Source organism: Triticum aestivum, chromosome 2D (assembly GCF_018294505.1).
Source record: "Triticum aestivum cultivar Chinese Spring chromosome 2D, IWGSC CS RefSeq v2.1, whole genome shotgun sequence".
Taxonomy (NCBI): domain Eukaryota; kingdom Viridiplantae; phylum Streptophyta; class Magnoliopsida; order Poales; family Poaceae; genus Triticum; species Triticum aestivum.
The window spans coordinates 233,690,143-233,705,428 of NC_057799.1; positions in this window are offsets into that span (position 1 = coordinate 233,690,143).

Below are 15,286 nucleotides of genomic sequence, written 5' to 3' on the forward strand. Positions count from 1 at the left end.
GGTATTTTATGTCGTTCTTTGCCGGACGTGCGGCCACCATAGGTAATCACTCCCTTCCCCTTGGCAACGTCATCAGATGGGTTCTATAATGTAAAATTCCCACTAGTATATGAAAGTGACAACATAGGAGACTCTCTATCATGAAGATCATGGTGCTACTTTGAAGCACAAGTGTGGTAAAAGGATAGTAGCATTGTCCCTTCTCTCTTTTTCTCTCATTTTTTTATTTGGGCCTTTTCTCTTTCTTTTTTTATGGCCTCTTTTTTTTTATTCCGGAGTCTCATCCCGGCTTGTGGGGGAATCATAGTCTCCATCATCCTTTCCTCACTGGGACAATGCTCTAATAATGATGATCATCATACTTTTATTTACTTACAACTCAAGAATTACAACTCGATACTTAGAACAAAATATGACTCTATATGAATGCCTCCGGTGGTGTACCGGGATGTGCAATGACTCATGAGTGACATGTATGAAAGAATTATGAACGGTGACTTTGCCGCAAATATGATGTCAACTACATGATCATGCAAAGCAATATGACAATGATGAAGCGTGTCATAATAAACGGAACGGTGGAAAGTTGCATGGCAATATATCTCGGAATGGCTATGGAAATGCCATGATAGGTAGGTATGGTGGCTGTTTTGAGGAAGTTTTATGGTGGGTGTATGATACCGGCGAAAGGTGCGTGGTATTAGAGAGGCTAGCAATGGTGGAAGGATGAGAGTGCGTATAATCCATGGACTCAACCTTAGTCATAAAGAACTCACATACTTATTGCAAAAATCTATTAGTTATCGAAACAAAGTACTACGCACATGCTCCTAGGGGGATAGATTGGTAGGAAAAGACCATCGCTCGTCCCCGACCGCCACTCATAAGGAAGACAATCAATAAATAAATCATGCTCTGACTTCATCACATAACGGTTCACCATGCGTGCATGCTACGGAAATCACAAACTTTAACACAAGTATTTCTCAAATTCACAACTACTCAACTAGCATGACTCTAATATCACCATCTTCATATCTCAAAACAATCGTAATGAATCAAACTTCTCATAGTATTCAATGCACTTTATATGAAAGTTTTTATTATACCCATCTTGGATGCCCATCATATTAGGACTAAATTCATAACCAAAGCAAATTACCATGCTGTTCTAAAGACTCTCAAAATAATATAAGTGAAGCACGAGAGTTCATCTATTTCTTCAAAATAAAACCGCCATTGTGCTCTAAAAGGATATAGTGAAGCACTAGAGCAAATGACAAACTACTCGAAAGATATAAGTGAAGATCGATGAGTAGTCGAATAATTATGTAACTATGTGAAGACTCTCTAAAATTTAAGGATTTCAGATCTTGATATTTATTCATACAGCAAGCAAAACAAAAGAAAAATAAAATGACGCTCCAAGCAAAACACATATCATGTGGTGAATAAAAATATAGCTCCAAGTAAAGTTACCGATGAACGAAGACGAAAGAGGGGATGCCATCCGGGGCATCCCCAAGCTTAGGCTCTTGGTTGTCCTTGAATATTACCTTGGGGTGCCTTGGTCATCCCCAAGCTTAGGCTCTTGCCACTCCTTATTGCATAGTCCATCGAATCTTTACCCAAAACTTGAAAACTTCACAACACAAAACTTAACAGAAGATCTCGTGAGCTCCGTTAGAGAAAGAAAACAAAACACCACTTCAAGGTACTGTAATGAACTCATTCTTTATTTGTATTGGTGTTAAATCTACTGTATTCAAACTTCTCTATGGTTTATAAACTATTTTACTAGCCATAGATTCATCAAAATAAGCAAACAACACACGAAAAACAGAATCTGTCAAAACAGAACAGTCTGTAGTAATCTGTAACTAACGCAAACTTCTGGAACTCAAAAAATTCTACCAAAATAGGACGACCTAGATAATTTGTTTTATTGATCTACTGCAATTGGAATCAGTATTTTATCACGTTCTGGTGATTTTTAACAATTGTTTTCGTGAACAGAAAGTTTCTGGAATTTTCAGCAAGATCAAATAACTATCATCCAAGAAGATCCTATAGGTCTTACTTGGCACAAACACTAAATAAAACATAAAACCGCATCCAACCAGAGGCTAGATCAAATATTTATTACTAAACAGAACCAAAAAGAAAGAACAAAAATAAAAATTGGGTGGATATCCCATTGATCACCAGTTGATCACCAAAACATACATCAAGTAGGTTACGTGAATATCCCATTGTCACCTCAGATAAGCACATGCAATACATACATCAAGTGTTCTCAAATCCTTAAAGACTCAATCCGATAAGATAACTTCGAAGGGAAAACTCAATCCATTACAAGAGAGTAGAGGGGGAGAAACATCATAAGATCCAACTATAATAGCAAAGCTCGCGACACATCAAGATCGTGCCAAATCAAGAGCACGAGAGAGAGAGAGAGAGATCAAACACATAGCTACTGGTACATACCCTCAGCCCCGAGGGTGAACTACTCCCTCCTCGTCATGGAGATCGTCGGGATGATGAAGATGGCCACCGGTGAGGGATCCCCCCTCCGGCAGGGTACCAGAACAGGGTCCCGATTGATTTTTGGTGGCTACAAAGGCTTGCGGCGGCGGAACTCCCGATCTGGGTTATGTTCTGGAAGTTTGGGTATATGTAAGAGGTTTTGGCGTCGGGAACAAGTCAGGGGGGGTCTCCGAGGCGGCCACGAGGTAGGGGGGCGTGCCCCCCACCCTCGTGGGTGGCTCGGGACTCTTCTGGCCCATCTCCGATATTCCGTGGGCTTCTTCTGGTCCAAAAATAATCTCCGTGAAATTTCAGGTCAACTGGACTCCGTTTGGTTTTCCTTTTCTGCAATACTCAAAAACAAGGAAAAAACAGAAACTGGCCTGGGCTCTAGGTTAATAGGTTAGTCCCAAAAATCTTATAAAATAGCATATAAAACATCCTAGATGGATAATATAATAACATGGAACAATAAAAAATTATAGATACGTTGGAGACGTATCAAGCATCCCCAAGCTTAATTCCTCCTCGTCCTCGAGTAGGTAAATAATAAAAACAGAATTTTTGATGTGCATAATTATCAATGTAATCTTCTTTTTTGTGGCAAGAATATTCAGATCCATAAGATTCAAGACAAAAGTTTAATATTGACATAAAAATAATAATACTTCAAGCATACTAACCAAGCAATTATGTCATCAAAATAACATAGCCAAAGAAAGCTCATCCGTACAAAATCAAATAGTTTGGCCATGCTTCATTTTCGTCATACAAAAATGCTCCCATCATACACAACCCGATGACAAGCCAAGCAATTGTTTCATACTTTAGTATTCTCAAACTTTTTCAACTTTCACGCAATACATGAGCTTGAACCATGGACATAGCACTATGGGTGGAATAGAGTATAATGATGGGGGTTGTGTGGAGAAGACAAAAAAGAGAAAGTCTCACATTGACGCGGCTAATCAATGGGCTATGGAGATTCCCATCAATTGATGTCAATGCGAGGAGTAGGGATTGCCATGCAACGGATGCACTAGAGCTATAAATGTATGAAAGCTCAACAAAAGAAACTAAGTGGGTGTGCATCCAACTTGCTTGCTCACGAAGACCTAGGGCATTTGAGGAAGCCCATTGTTGGAATATACAAGCCAAGCTCTATAACGAAAATTCCCACTAGTATATGAAAGTGACAACATAGGAGACTCTCTATCATGAAGATCATGGTGCTACTTTGAACCACAAGTGTGGTAAAAGGATAGTAGCATTGTCCCTTCTCGGCCTTTCTTTTTATTTGGCCTTTCTCTTTTGTTTTGGCCTTTTTTTATATTTGGCCTTTCTCTTTTTTTGGGACAATGCTCTAATAATGGTGATCATGACACTTCTATTTATTTACATCTCAAAGATTACAACTCGATACTAGAACAAAGTATTACTCTATATGAATGCCTCCGGCGGTGTACCAGGATGGGCAATGAAACAAGAGTGACATGTATGAAATTATGCATGGTGGCCTTGCCACAAATACGATGTCAACTACATGATCATGCAAGGCAATATGACAATGATGAAGCAAGTCATAATAAATGGAACTGTGGAAAGTTGCATTGCAATATATTAGATCTCGGAATGGCTATGGAAATGCCATAATAGGTAGGTATGGTGGCTGTTTTGAGGAAGATATAAGGAGGCTTATGTGTGATAGAGCGTATCGTATCAGGGGGTTTGGATGCACCGGCGAAGTTTGCACCAACTCTCGAGGTGAGAAAGGCAATGCACGGTACCGAAGAGGCTAGCAATGATGGAAGGGTGAGAGTGCGTATAATCCATGGACTCAACATTAGTCATAAAGAACTCATATACTTATTGCAAAAATCTACAAGTCATCAAAACCAAGCACTACGCGCATGCTCCTAGGGGGATAGATTGGTAGGAAAAGACCATCGCTCGTCCCCGATCGCCACTCATAAGGAGGATAATCAAAGAACACCTCATGCTTCAAATTTGTCACACAACGTTTACCATACATGCATGCTACGGGACTTGCAAACCTCAACACAAGTATTTCTGAAATTCACAATTACTCAACTAGCATGACTCTAATATCACCATCTTCATATCTCAAAACAATTATCAAGTATCAAACTTCACACAGTATTCAATGCACTTTATATGAAAGTTTTTATTATACCCATCTTGGATGCCTATCATATTAGGACTAGTTTCATGACCAAAGCAAATTACCATGCTATTCTAAATGACTCTCAAAATAATATAAGTGAAGCATGAGAGATCAATAATTTCTATAAAATGAAACCACCACCGTGCTCTAAAAAGATATAAGTGAAGCACTAGAGCAACCGACAAACTACTCCAAAAGATATAAGTGAAGATCAATGAGTAGTTGAATAATTATGTAACTATGTGAAGACTCTCTAACATTTAATAATTTCAGATCTTGGTATTTTATTCAAACAACAAGCAAAACAAAACAAATAAAATGACGATCCAAGCAAAACACATATGATGTGGTGAATAAAAATATAGCTCCAAGTAAAGTTACCGATGAACAAAGACGAGAGAGGGGATGCCATCCGGGGCATCCCCAAGCTTAGGCTCTTGATTGTCCTTGAATATTACCTAGGGATGCCTTGGGCATCCCCAAGCTTAGGCTCATGCCACTCCTTATTCCATAGTCCATCGAATCTTTACCCAAAACTTGGAAACTTCACAACACAAAATTCAACAGAAAACTCGTAAGCTCCGTTAGTATAAGGAAATAAAACCACCACTTAGGTACTATTGTGAACTCATTCTAAATTCATATTGGTGTAATCTACTTTATTCCAACTTCTCTATGGTTCATACCCTCCGATACTACTCATAGATTCATCAAAATAAGCAAACAACACATAGAAAACATAATCTGTCAAAAATAGAACAGTCTGTAGCAATCTGATTTGTTCGAATACTTCTGGAACTACACAAATTCTGAAAAACTAGGACAGCCTGGATAATTTATATATTGATCATATTCAAAAATAATTAGCATTTTATCTCGTTCTGGTGAATTTTAACAATTATTTTCGTGAGCGCAAAGTTTCTGTCTTTTTTAGCAAGATCAAACAACTATCACCCAAGAAGATCCTATTGGTTCTACTTGGCACAAACACTAACTAAAACATAAAATCACATCTAACCAGAGGCTAGATAGATTATTTATTACTAAACAGGAGCAAAAGGCAAAGAACAGAAATAAAATTGGGTTGCCTCCCAACAAGTGCTAACGTTTAACGCCCCTAGCTAGGCATGATGATTTCAATGATGCTCACATAAAAGATAAGAACTGAAACATAAAGAGAGCATCATGAAGAATATGACTAGCACATTTAAGTAACCCACTTCCTATGCATAGGGATTTTGTGAGCAAACAACTTATTGGAACAATAATCAACTATCATAGGAAGGCAAAACAAGCATAACTTCAAAACTTTAAGCACATAGAGAGGAAACTTGATATTATTGCAATTCCTACAAGCATAAGTTCCTCCCACATAATAATTTTCAGTAGCATCATGAATGAATTCAACAATATAACCATCACATAAAGCATTCTTTTCATGATCTACAAGCATAGAAATTTTACTACTCTCCACATAAGCAAAATTCTTCTCATTTGGAATAGTGGGAGTATCATAAGAAACTCGAATACTATAAATTGTTTCCACATTAAAAGAGTACTGTTCAGAAAAAGGGTAATCATAATCATGACAAGTTTTGTAAATATAATCATCACTACTTTTATAACATAAGTATCATCACAATAATCATCATAAGTAGCAACTTTGTTCTCATCATAATCAATTGAAAGCTCTTCCAAGATAGTTGAATCATTACTAAATAAAGTCATGACCTCTCCAAATCCACTTTTATAATTATCAAAATAAGATTTCACATCCTCCAAAATAATGGGATCATTACATCCTAAAGTTGACACTCTTCCAACCCACTTTCATCAATATAATCATCATAAATAGGAGGCATGCTATCATTATAATAAATTTGCATATCAAAACTTGGGAGGCTAGAAAAATATCATCTTCATTAAACATAGCATCCCCAAGCTTGGTACAAACATTAATTGCAGCAAATAAATTATCAAACATGTCATTCTCATCAAACATAGCATCCCCAAGCTTGGGCCTTTTCACATCATAAGCATAATCACTCTCATCATTAATAGTACGGATAGCACCAATATTATAGCAACTATTATCATCACAATGAGTAGTAAGAGCAACATCATTTGGGAGGGATACCTTTTTACCTTTGCTTCTCCATCTTTTCTTTTTCTTCTTCACATCATGTGTGGGTTTAATCCTCTTTTTGGAGCTCCTTATTAATGAGATTGGTTGAATAGAAAGCTCCTCCTCGTTACCTGATTCATCATAAGAAAGAATATGAGGATATTAGGAAATCTCTTCCCTTTCATTAGTATTCTCTTCATCTTCTATTTGTTTTCTTGTTTTTATGTAATTGGCAATATAAGGATTTTCAATGCAATTCACCGCACAATACATATAAATTTCCTCTAGATCAAAATCAAGAACTTTATCAAGGACAAATTCTGGCATATCCTTAGTTATACGTTTCATTTCTTCATAACCCACAAGCAAACTAAGTTCATTATGATGCGCAAGGGAAATCAAGTCATCACAATTTTTGGACATGATACGATCATGAAACAATTTGCATTGGATATTTAAATGACCATGTTCATTGCAAAGTTCACAAGGATGGCTACGAAAATTTAAATTTTCAGCACAAACATCTAGCCTTTATTGCAACCATTTAGTTTCTAAATACTTACGCCTCTTACAAAATCTATCTTCCCTATTTGGTGTGTACATGCAAACTTCTGCACTCCACAAAAATTGACATGCTTATAAGAGGCATTTTCATCATGACTAGTGCAATCATCATTAGTACTATGGATATTCAAAGAGTTCGTGCTAACAACATTGCAATCATGCTCATCATTCAAAGATTTAGTGCCAAACATTTTAATGCATTCTTCCTCTAGCAATTGAGCACAATGATCGGAATCCTTATTTTCATGAAAGATATTAAAAAGATGAAGCATATGAGGCACCCTCAATTCCATTTTTTGTAGTTTTCTTTTATACACTAAACTAGTGATAAAACAAGAAACAAAAAGATTCGATTGCAAGTTCTAAAGATATACCTTCAAGCACTCACCTCCCCGGCAACAGCGCCAGAAAAGAGCTTGATGTCTACTACACAACCTTCTTCTTGTAGACGTTGTTGGGCCTCCAAGTGCAGAGGTTTGTAGGACAGTAGCAAATTTCCCTCAAGTGGATGACCTAAGGTTTATCAATCCGTGGGAGGCGTAGGATGAAGATGGTCTCTCTCAAACAACCCTGCAACCAAATAACAAAGAGTCTCTTGTGTCCCCAACACACCCAATACAATGGTAAATTTTATAGGTGCACTAGTTCGGCGAAGAGATGGTGATACAAGTGCAATATGGATTGTAGATATTGGTCTTTGTAATCTGAAAAAATAAAAACAGCAAGGTAACAAGTGATAAAAGTGAGCGTAAACGGTATTGCAATGCTAGGAAACAAGGCCTAGGGTTCATACTTTCACTAGTGCAAGTTCTCTCAACAATAATAACATAATTGGATCATATAAATATCCCTCAACATGCAACAAAGAGTCACTCCAAAGTTACTAATAATGGAGAACAAATGAAGAGATTATTGTAGGGTATGAAACCACCTCAAAGTTATTCTTTCTGATCGATCTATTCAAGATTCCATACTAAAATAACACGAAGCTATTCTTTCCGTTCGATCTATCCTAGAGTTTGTACTAGAATAACACCTTAAAACACAAATCAACCAAAACCCTAATGTCACCTAGATACTCCAATGTCACCTCAAGTATCCACGGGTATGATTATACGATATGCATCACACAATCTCAGATTCATCTATTCAACCAACATAAAGAACTTGAAAGAGTGCCCCAAAGTTTCTACCGGAGAGTCAAGACGAAAACGTGTGCCAACCCCTACGCATAAGTTCACAAGGTCACTGAACCCGCAAGTTGATCACCAAAACATACATCAAGTAGATCACGTGAATATCCCATTGTCACCATAGATAAGCACATGCAAGACATACATCAAGTGTTCTCAAATCCTTAAAGACTCAATCCGATAAGATAACTTTGAAGGGAAAACTCAATCCATTACAAGAGAGTAGAGGGGGAGAAACATCATAAGATCCAACTATAACAGCAAAGCTCGCGATACATCAAGATCGTGCCAAATCAAGAACACGAGAGAGAGAGAGAGAGATAAAACACATAGCTACTGGTACATACCCTTAGGCCCGAGGGTGAACTACTCCCTCCTCGTCATGGAGAGCGCCAGGATGATGAAGATGGCCACTGGAGAGGCATCCCCCTCCGGCAGGGTACCGGAACAGGGTCCCGATTGGTTTTTGGTGGCTACAGAGGCTTGCGGCGGCGGAACTCCTGATCTAGGTCATGTTCTGGAAGTTTGGGTATATATAAGAGGTTTTGGCGTCGGGAACAAGTCGGGGGGGGGGTCTCCGAGGCGGCCACGAGGTAGGGGGCGCGCCCCCCACCCTCGTTGCTGCCTCGGGACTCTTCTGGCCCATCTCTGATACTCCGTGGGCTTCTTCTGGTCCAAAAATAATCTCTGTGAAATTTCAGGTCAATTGGACTCCGTTTGGTTTTCCTTTTCTGCGGTACTCAAAAACAAGGAAAAAACAGAAACTGGCACTGGGCTCTAGATTAATAGGTTAGTCCCAAAAAATGATATAAAATAGCATATAAATGCATATAAAACATCCTAGATGGATAATATAATAGCATGGAACAATCAAAAATTATAGATTCGTTGGAGATGTATCAATATGCGGCATACAGTTCAGATGAACTGTTTGTGATGAGCCAAAAGAACACAAACGAGTCGTCTAAACAAGATGTGTGATACGCGGCAAACAACCCACTCGGATGAACTATTTGCGATGAGAAATTACAACTCAGACGGTTATTACAATTAATTCGTGTGTGATTGTGTGTGTACAAAAAACTTTGAATATTGCAAACTAGTTGCTTGCGGTGGCTAGTAGTATCGCACAAGATGTGTCTGCGAGTACTCATGTGCGATGGTTAGTAAGTTACACACATGTTTCCTTATGCTAACACATGTGTGAATTTTCCATACGGACAATTAATATGCAAATGCCTTCTGGACATCGGTGCTGATCGCCACGTCCAAAACATGGGCGTCCTCTACTCTACCGCTCTACCAGGTACATGTTTAAAGTCAATGAACATTGTACGATACTAATACTTTCCATGGAAATTTAAGAACTTGGCTAACAACATTTGAGTAATATATATATAGTGGTTACACTATTCGACAAAAGGAGGATCTTCGTAACACGGTGTTGACAACCATATGGTCCATATCTACATACTTAACATAGTAACAACTATCACATTTTAAGAGGCCGAGGGCCAACAACCATATGGTCCATATCTACATACTTAACATAGTAACAACTACCACATTTTAAGAGGCCGAGGGCTAACAACCACAACTATCCACTGGAAGCAGCTTGATCACGGCGACTCGACATGTCATCAATGAAAAGGAAGATCCCTCCTGTGCCTTGGTAGAGCATGAGTAGAACGGTGTCTCCAGTTTTCCAATATGGATGCATTGCCACGACAAGGGAGAACTTGTTAATTTGAATGGTTCCATTTCTGCGGGAAATGAAGTACCTTGCAATCACTTTGGCATTATTAGCAGGCACAAGTGTAATTCGACCACGCCGGAAATCAATCCAGGAATAGCTACAGCGGGCAATTTCTGTTGAAATTTAGAATAAAAACCAATTGTAACATTTCGTTGAAGATATATATAGTTTATGAGCATCAACATAAACACTACTGCAGGATGCTGCTAACGCGACACTACGATCAGAGACCCTTCGACAAAACTGTATGCGATGCCATAATCGCAAACGGTGGTGTAAAAAAACCCGTCAAAAAGGTGCAAAACATTTGCGATGGAGGATGCATCAAACACGGTTCAGATTTTAGTTGCGTGTGTGATTCAGGGCATACGGCTCAGTTAATTAACCATTTTCGATGAGGAGGAACAAAAGAAACGGGCAGCCACATGAAGGTGTGTGCGATGTACAGCATACGGTTCACTCGGATGAACTGTTTATGATTAGGCAACACAAAAGAAACGGTCAGCCAGATGAAGGTTGATACGTCTCCAACGTATCTATAATTTTTGATTGTTCCATGCTATTATATTATCCATCTAGGATGTTTTATATGCATTTATATGCTATTTTATATGTAATTTGGGACTAACCTATTAACCTAGAGCCCAGTGCCAGTTTCTGTTTTTTCCTTGTTTTTGAGTATTGCAGAAAAGAAATACCAAACGGAGTCCAATTGACCTGAAACTTGACGGAGATTATTTTTGGACCAAAAGAAGCCCACAAACCACCAGATATGGGCCAGAGAAGTCCTGAGGCACCCACGAGGGTGGGGGCGCGCCCTAACCCCCTAGGCGCGCCCCTACCTTGTGGCCGCCTCGGAGACCCCCCTGACTTGTTCCCGATGCCAAAACCTCTTATACATACAGAAACCCTCAGAACATAACGTAGATCGGGAGTTCCGCCGTCGCAAGCCTCTGTAGCCACCAAAAACCAGTCGGGACCCTGTTTCGGCACCCTACCGGAGGGGGGATCCATCACCGGTGGCCATCTTCATCATCCCGGCGCTCTCCATGATGAGGAGGGAGTAGTTCACCTTCGGGGCTGAGGGTATGTACCAGTAGCTATGTGTTTGATCTCTCTCTCGTGTTCTTGATTCGGCACGATCTTGATGTATCGCGAGCTTTGCTATTATAGTTGGATCTTATGATATTTCTCCCCCTCTACTCTCTTGTAATGGATTGAGTTTTCCCTTTGAAGTTATCTTATCGGATTGAGTCTTTAAGGATTTGAGAACACTTGATGTATGTCTTGCACGTGCTTATCTATGGTGACAATGGGATATTCACGTGATCTACTTGACGTATGTTTTGGTGATCAACTTGCGGGTTCCGTAACATTGTGAACTTATGCATAGGGGTTGGCACACGTTTTCGTCTTGACTCTCCGGTAGAAACTTTGGGGCACTCTTTGAAGTTCTTTGCGTTGGTTTGAATAGATGAGTCTGAGATTGTGTGATGCATATCGTATAATCATACCCACGGATACTTGAGGTGACATTGGAGTATCTAGGTGACATTAGGGTTTTGGTTGATTTGTGTCTTAAGGTGTTATTCTAGTATGAACTCTAGGATAGATCGAACGGAAAGAATAGCTTCGTGCTATTTTACTACGGACTCTTGAATAGATCGATCAAAAAGGATAACTTTGAGGTGGTTTCATACCCTACCATAATCTCTTCGTTTGTTCTCCGCTATTAGTGACTTTGGAGTGACTCTTTGTTGCATGTTGAGGGATAGTTATATGATCCAATTATGTTATTATTGTTGAGAGAACTTGCACTAGTGAAAGTATGAACCCTAGGCCTTGTTTCCTAGCATTGCAATACCATTTACGCTCACTTTTATCGCTTTGTTACCTTGCTATTTTTATAATTTCAGATTACAAAAACCTATATCTACCATCCATATTGCACTTGTATCACCATCTCTTCGCCGAACTAGTGCACCTATACAATTTACCATTGTATTGGGTGTGTTGGGGACACAAGAGACTCTTTGTTATTTGGTTGCAGGGTTGTTTGAGAGAGACCATCTTCATCCTACGCCTCCCACGGATTGATAAACATTAGGTCATCCACTTGAGGGAAATTTGCTACTGTCCTACAAACCTCTGCACTTGGAGGCCCAACAACGTCTACAAGAAGAAGGTTGCGTAGTAGACATCAAGCAGTTTCTGGCGCCGTTGCTGGGGAGGTGAGTGCTTGAAGGTATATCTTTAGATCTTGCAATTGAATCCTTTAGTTTCTTATTTTATCACTAGTTTAGTTTATAAAAGAATACTAAAAAAATTGGAATTGAGGGTGCCTCATATGCTTCATCTTTTTAATATCTTTCATGAAAATAAGAATTCCGCTAATTGTGCTCAATTGCTAGAGGAAGAATGCATTAGAATGTTTGGCACTAAATCTTTGAATGATGAGCATGATTGCAATGTTGTCAGTATGAACTCTTTGAATATCCATAGTACTAATGATGATTGCACTAGTCATGATGAAAATGTCTCTTATAAGCATGTCAATTTTTGTGGAGTGCATAGAGTTTGCAAGTACACACCAAATAGGGAAGATAGATTTTGCAAGAGGCATAAGTATTTAGAAACTAAATGGTTGCAAGAGAGGCTAGATGCTTGTGCTGAAAATTTAAAATTTCTTTGCCATCCTTGTGAACTTTGCTATGAACGCGATCATTTAAATCCCCAATGCAAATTGTTTCATGATCGTATCGTGTCCAAAAATTGTGATGACTTGATTTCCCTTGCACATCATAATGAACTTAGTTTGCTTGTGGGTTATGAAGAAATGAAACGTATAACTAAGGATCTTCCAGAATTTGTCCTTGATACAGTTCCTGATTTTGATCTAGAGGTAATTTATATGTGTTGTGCGGTGAATTGCATTGAAAATCCTTATATTGCCAATTACATAAAGAAAACAAGACAAATAGAAGATGAAGAGAATACTAATGAAAGGGAAGAGACTTCCCAATATTCTCCTATTATTTCTTATGATGAATCAGGTAACGAGGAGGAGCCTTCTATTCAACCAATCTCATTAATTAGGATCTCCAGAAAGAGGATTAACCCCACATATGATGCAAAGAAGAAAAAGAAAAGACATAGAAGCAAAGGTAAAAAGGAATCCCCCTCAAATTATGTTGCTCCTACTACTCATTGTGATGATAATAGTTGATATAATATTGGTGCTATCCATACTATTAATGATGAGAGTGATTATGCTTATGATATGAAAAGGCCCAAGCTTGGTGATGCTATGTTTGATGAGAATGGCATGTTTGAGAATTTATTTACTGCAATTAATGTTTGTACCAAGCTTGGGGATGCTATGTTTAATGAATATGATATTTCTAGCCTCCCAAGTTTTGATATGCAAATTTATTATGATGATAGCATGCCTCCTACTTATGATGATTATATTGATGAAAGTGGGTTTGGAAGAGTGTCAACTTTAGGAAGTAATGATCCCACTATTTTGGAGGGTGTTGAATCTTATTGTGATAATTACAAAAGTGGATTTGGAGAGGTCATGACTTTATTTAGTAATGATTCCACTATCTTGGAAGAGGTTTCAATCGATTATGATGAGAACAAAGTTGCTACTTATGATAATTATTGTGATGATACTTATGCAATAAAAAGTAGTGATGATTATATTTATAAAACTTGTCATGATTACGATTACCCTTTTTCTGAACTTTATTCTTTCAATGTGGAAACAATTTATAGTATTCGAGTTTCTTATGATACTCTCACTATTCTGAATGAGAAGAAATTTGCTTATGTGGAGAGTAATAAAAATTCTATGCTTGTAGATCATGAAAAGAATGCTTTATGTGATGGTTATATTGTTGAATTCATTCATGATGCTACTGAAAATTATTATGAGGGAGGAATATATGCTTGTAGGAATTGCAACAATATCAAGTTTCCTCTCTATGTGTTGAAAATCTTGAAGTTATGCTTGTTTTGCCTTCCTATGCTAGTTGATTATTGTTCCCGTAAGTTGTTTGCTCACAAAATCCCTATGCATAGGAAGTGGGTTAGACTTAAATGTGCTAGTCATATTCTTCATGATGCTCTCTTTATGTTTCAATTCTTATCTTTTATGTGAGCATCATTGAAATCATTATGCCTAGCTAGGGGCGTTAAACGTTAGCGCTTGTTGGGAGGCAACCCAATTTTATTTCTGTTCCTTGCTTTTTATTCCTGTTTAGTAATAAATAATTCATCTAGCCTCTGGTTAGATGTGGTTTTATGTTTTAATTGGTGTTTGTGCCAAGTAGAACCTTTGGGAAGACCTGGGTGAAGTCTTTATGATCTTGCTGTAAAAAACAGAAACTTTAGCGCTCACGAGATTAGCTGCCATTTTTTACTGGGGAGTGATTTTAGGTTGATTATTTTTGAAGATGATTAATAGACAAATTCCTCAGGTCCACCAATTTATTTCAGAATTTTTGGAGGTCCAGAATTATACGTTTGATACAGATCACTACAGACTGTTCTGTTTTTGACAGATTCTGTTTTCACTGTGTTGTTTGCTTATTTTGATGAATCTATGAGTAGTATCGGAGGGTATGAACCATAGAGAAGGTGGAATAAAGTAGATATTACACAAATATGAATTTAGAATGAGTTCACAGCAGTACCTAAGTGGCGATTTATTTTCTTATACTAATGGAGCTTACGAGTTTTCTGTTGAGTTTTGTGTTGTGAAGTTTTCAAGTTTTGGGTAAAGATTCGATGGACTATGGAATAAGGAGTGGCAAGAGCCTAATATTGGGGATTCCCAAGGAACCCCAAGGTAATATTCAAGGACAACCAAGAGCCTAAGCTTGGGGATGCCCCGGATGGCATCCCCTCTTTCGTCTTTGTTCGTCGGTAAC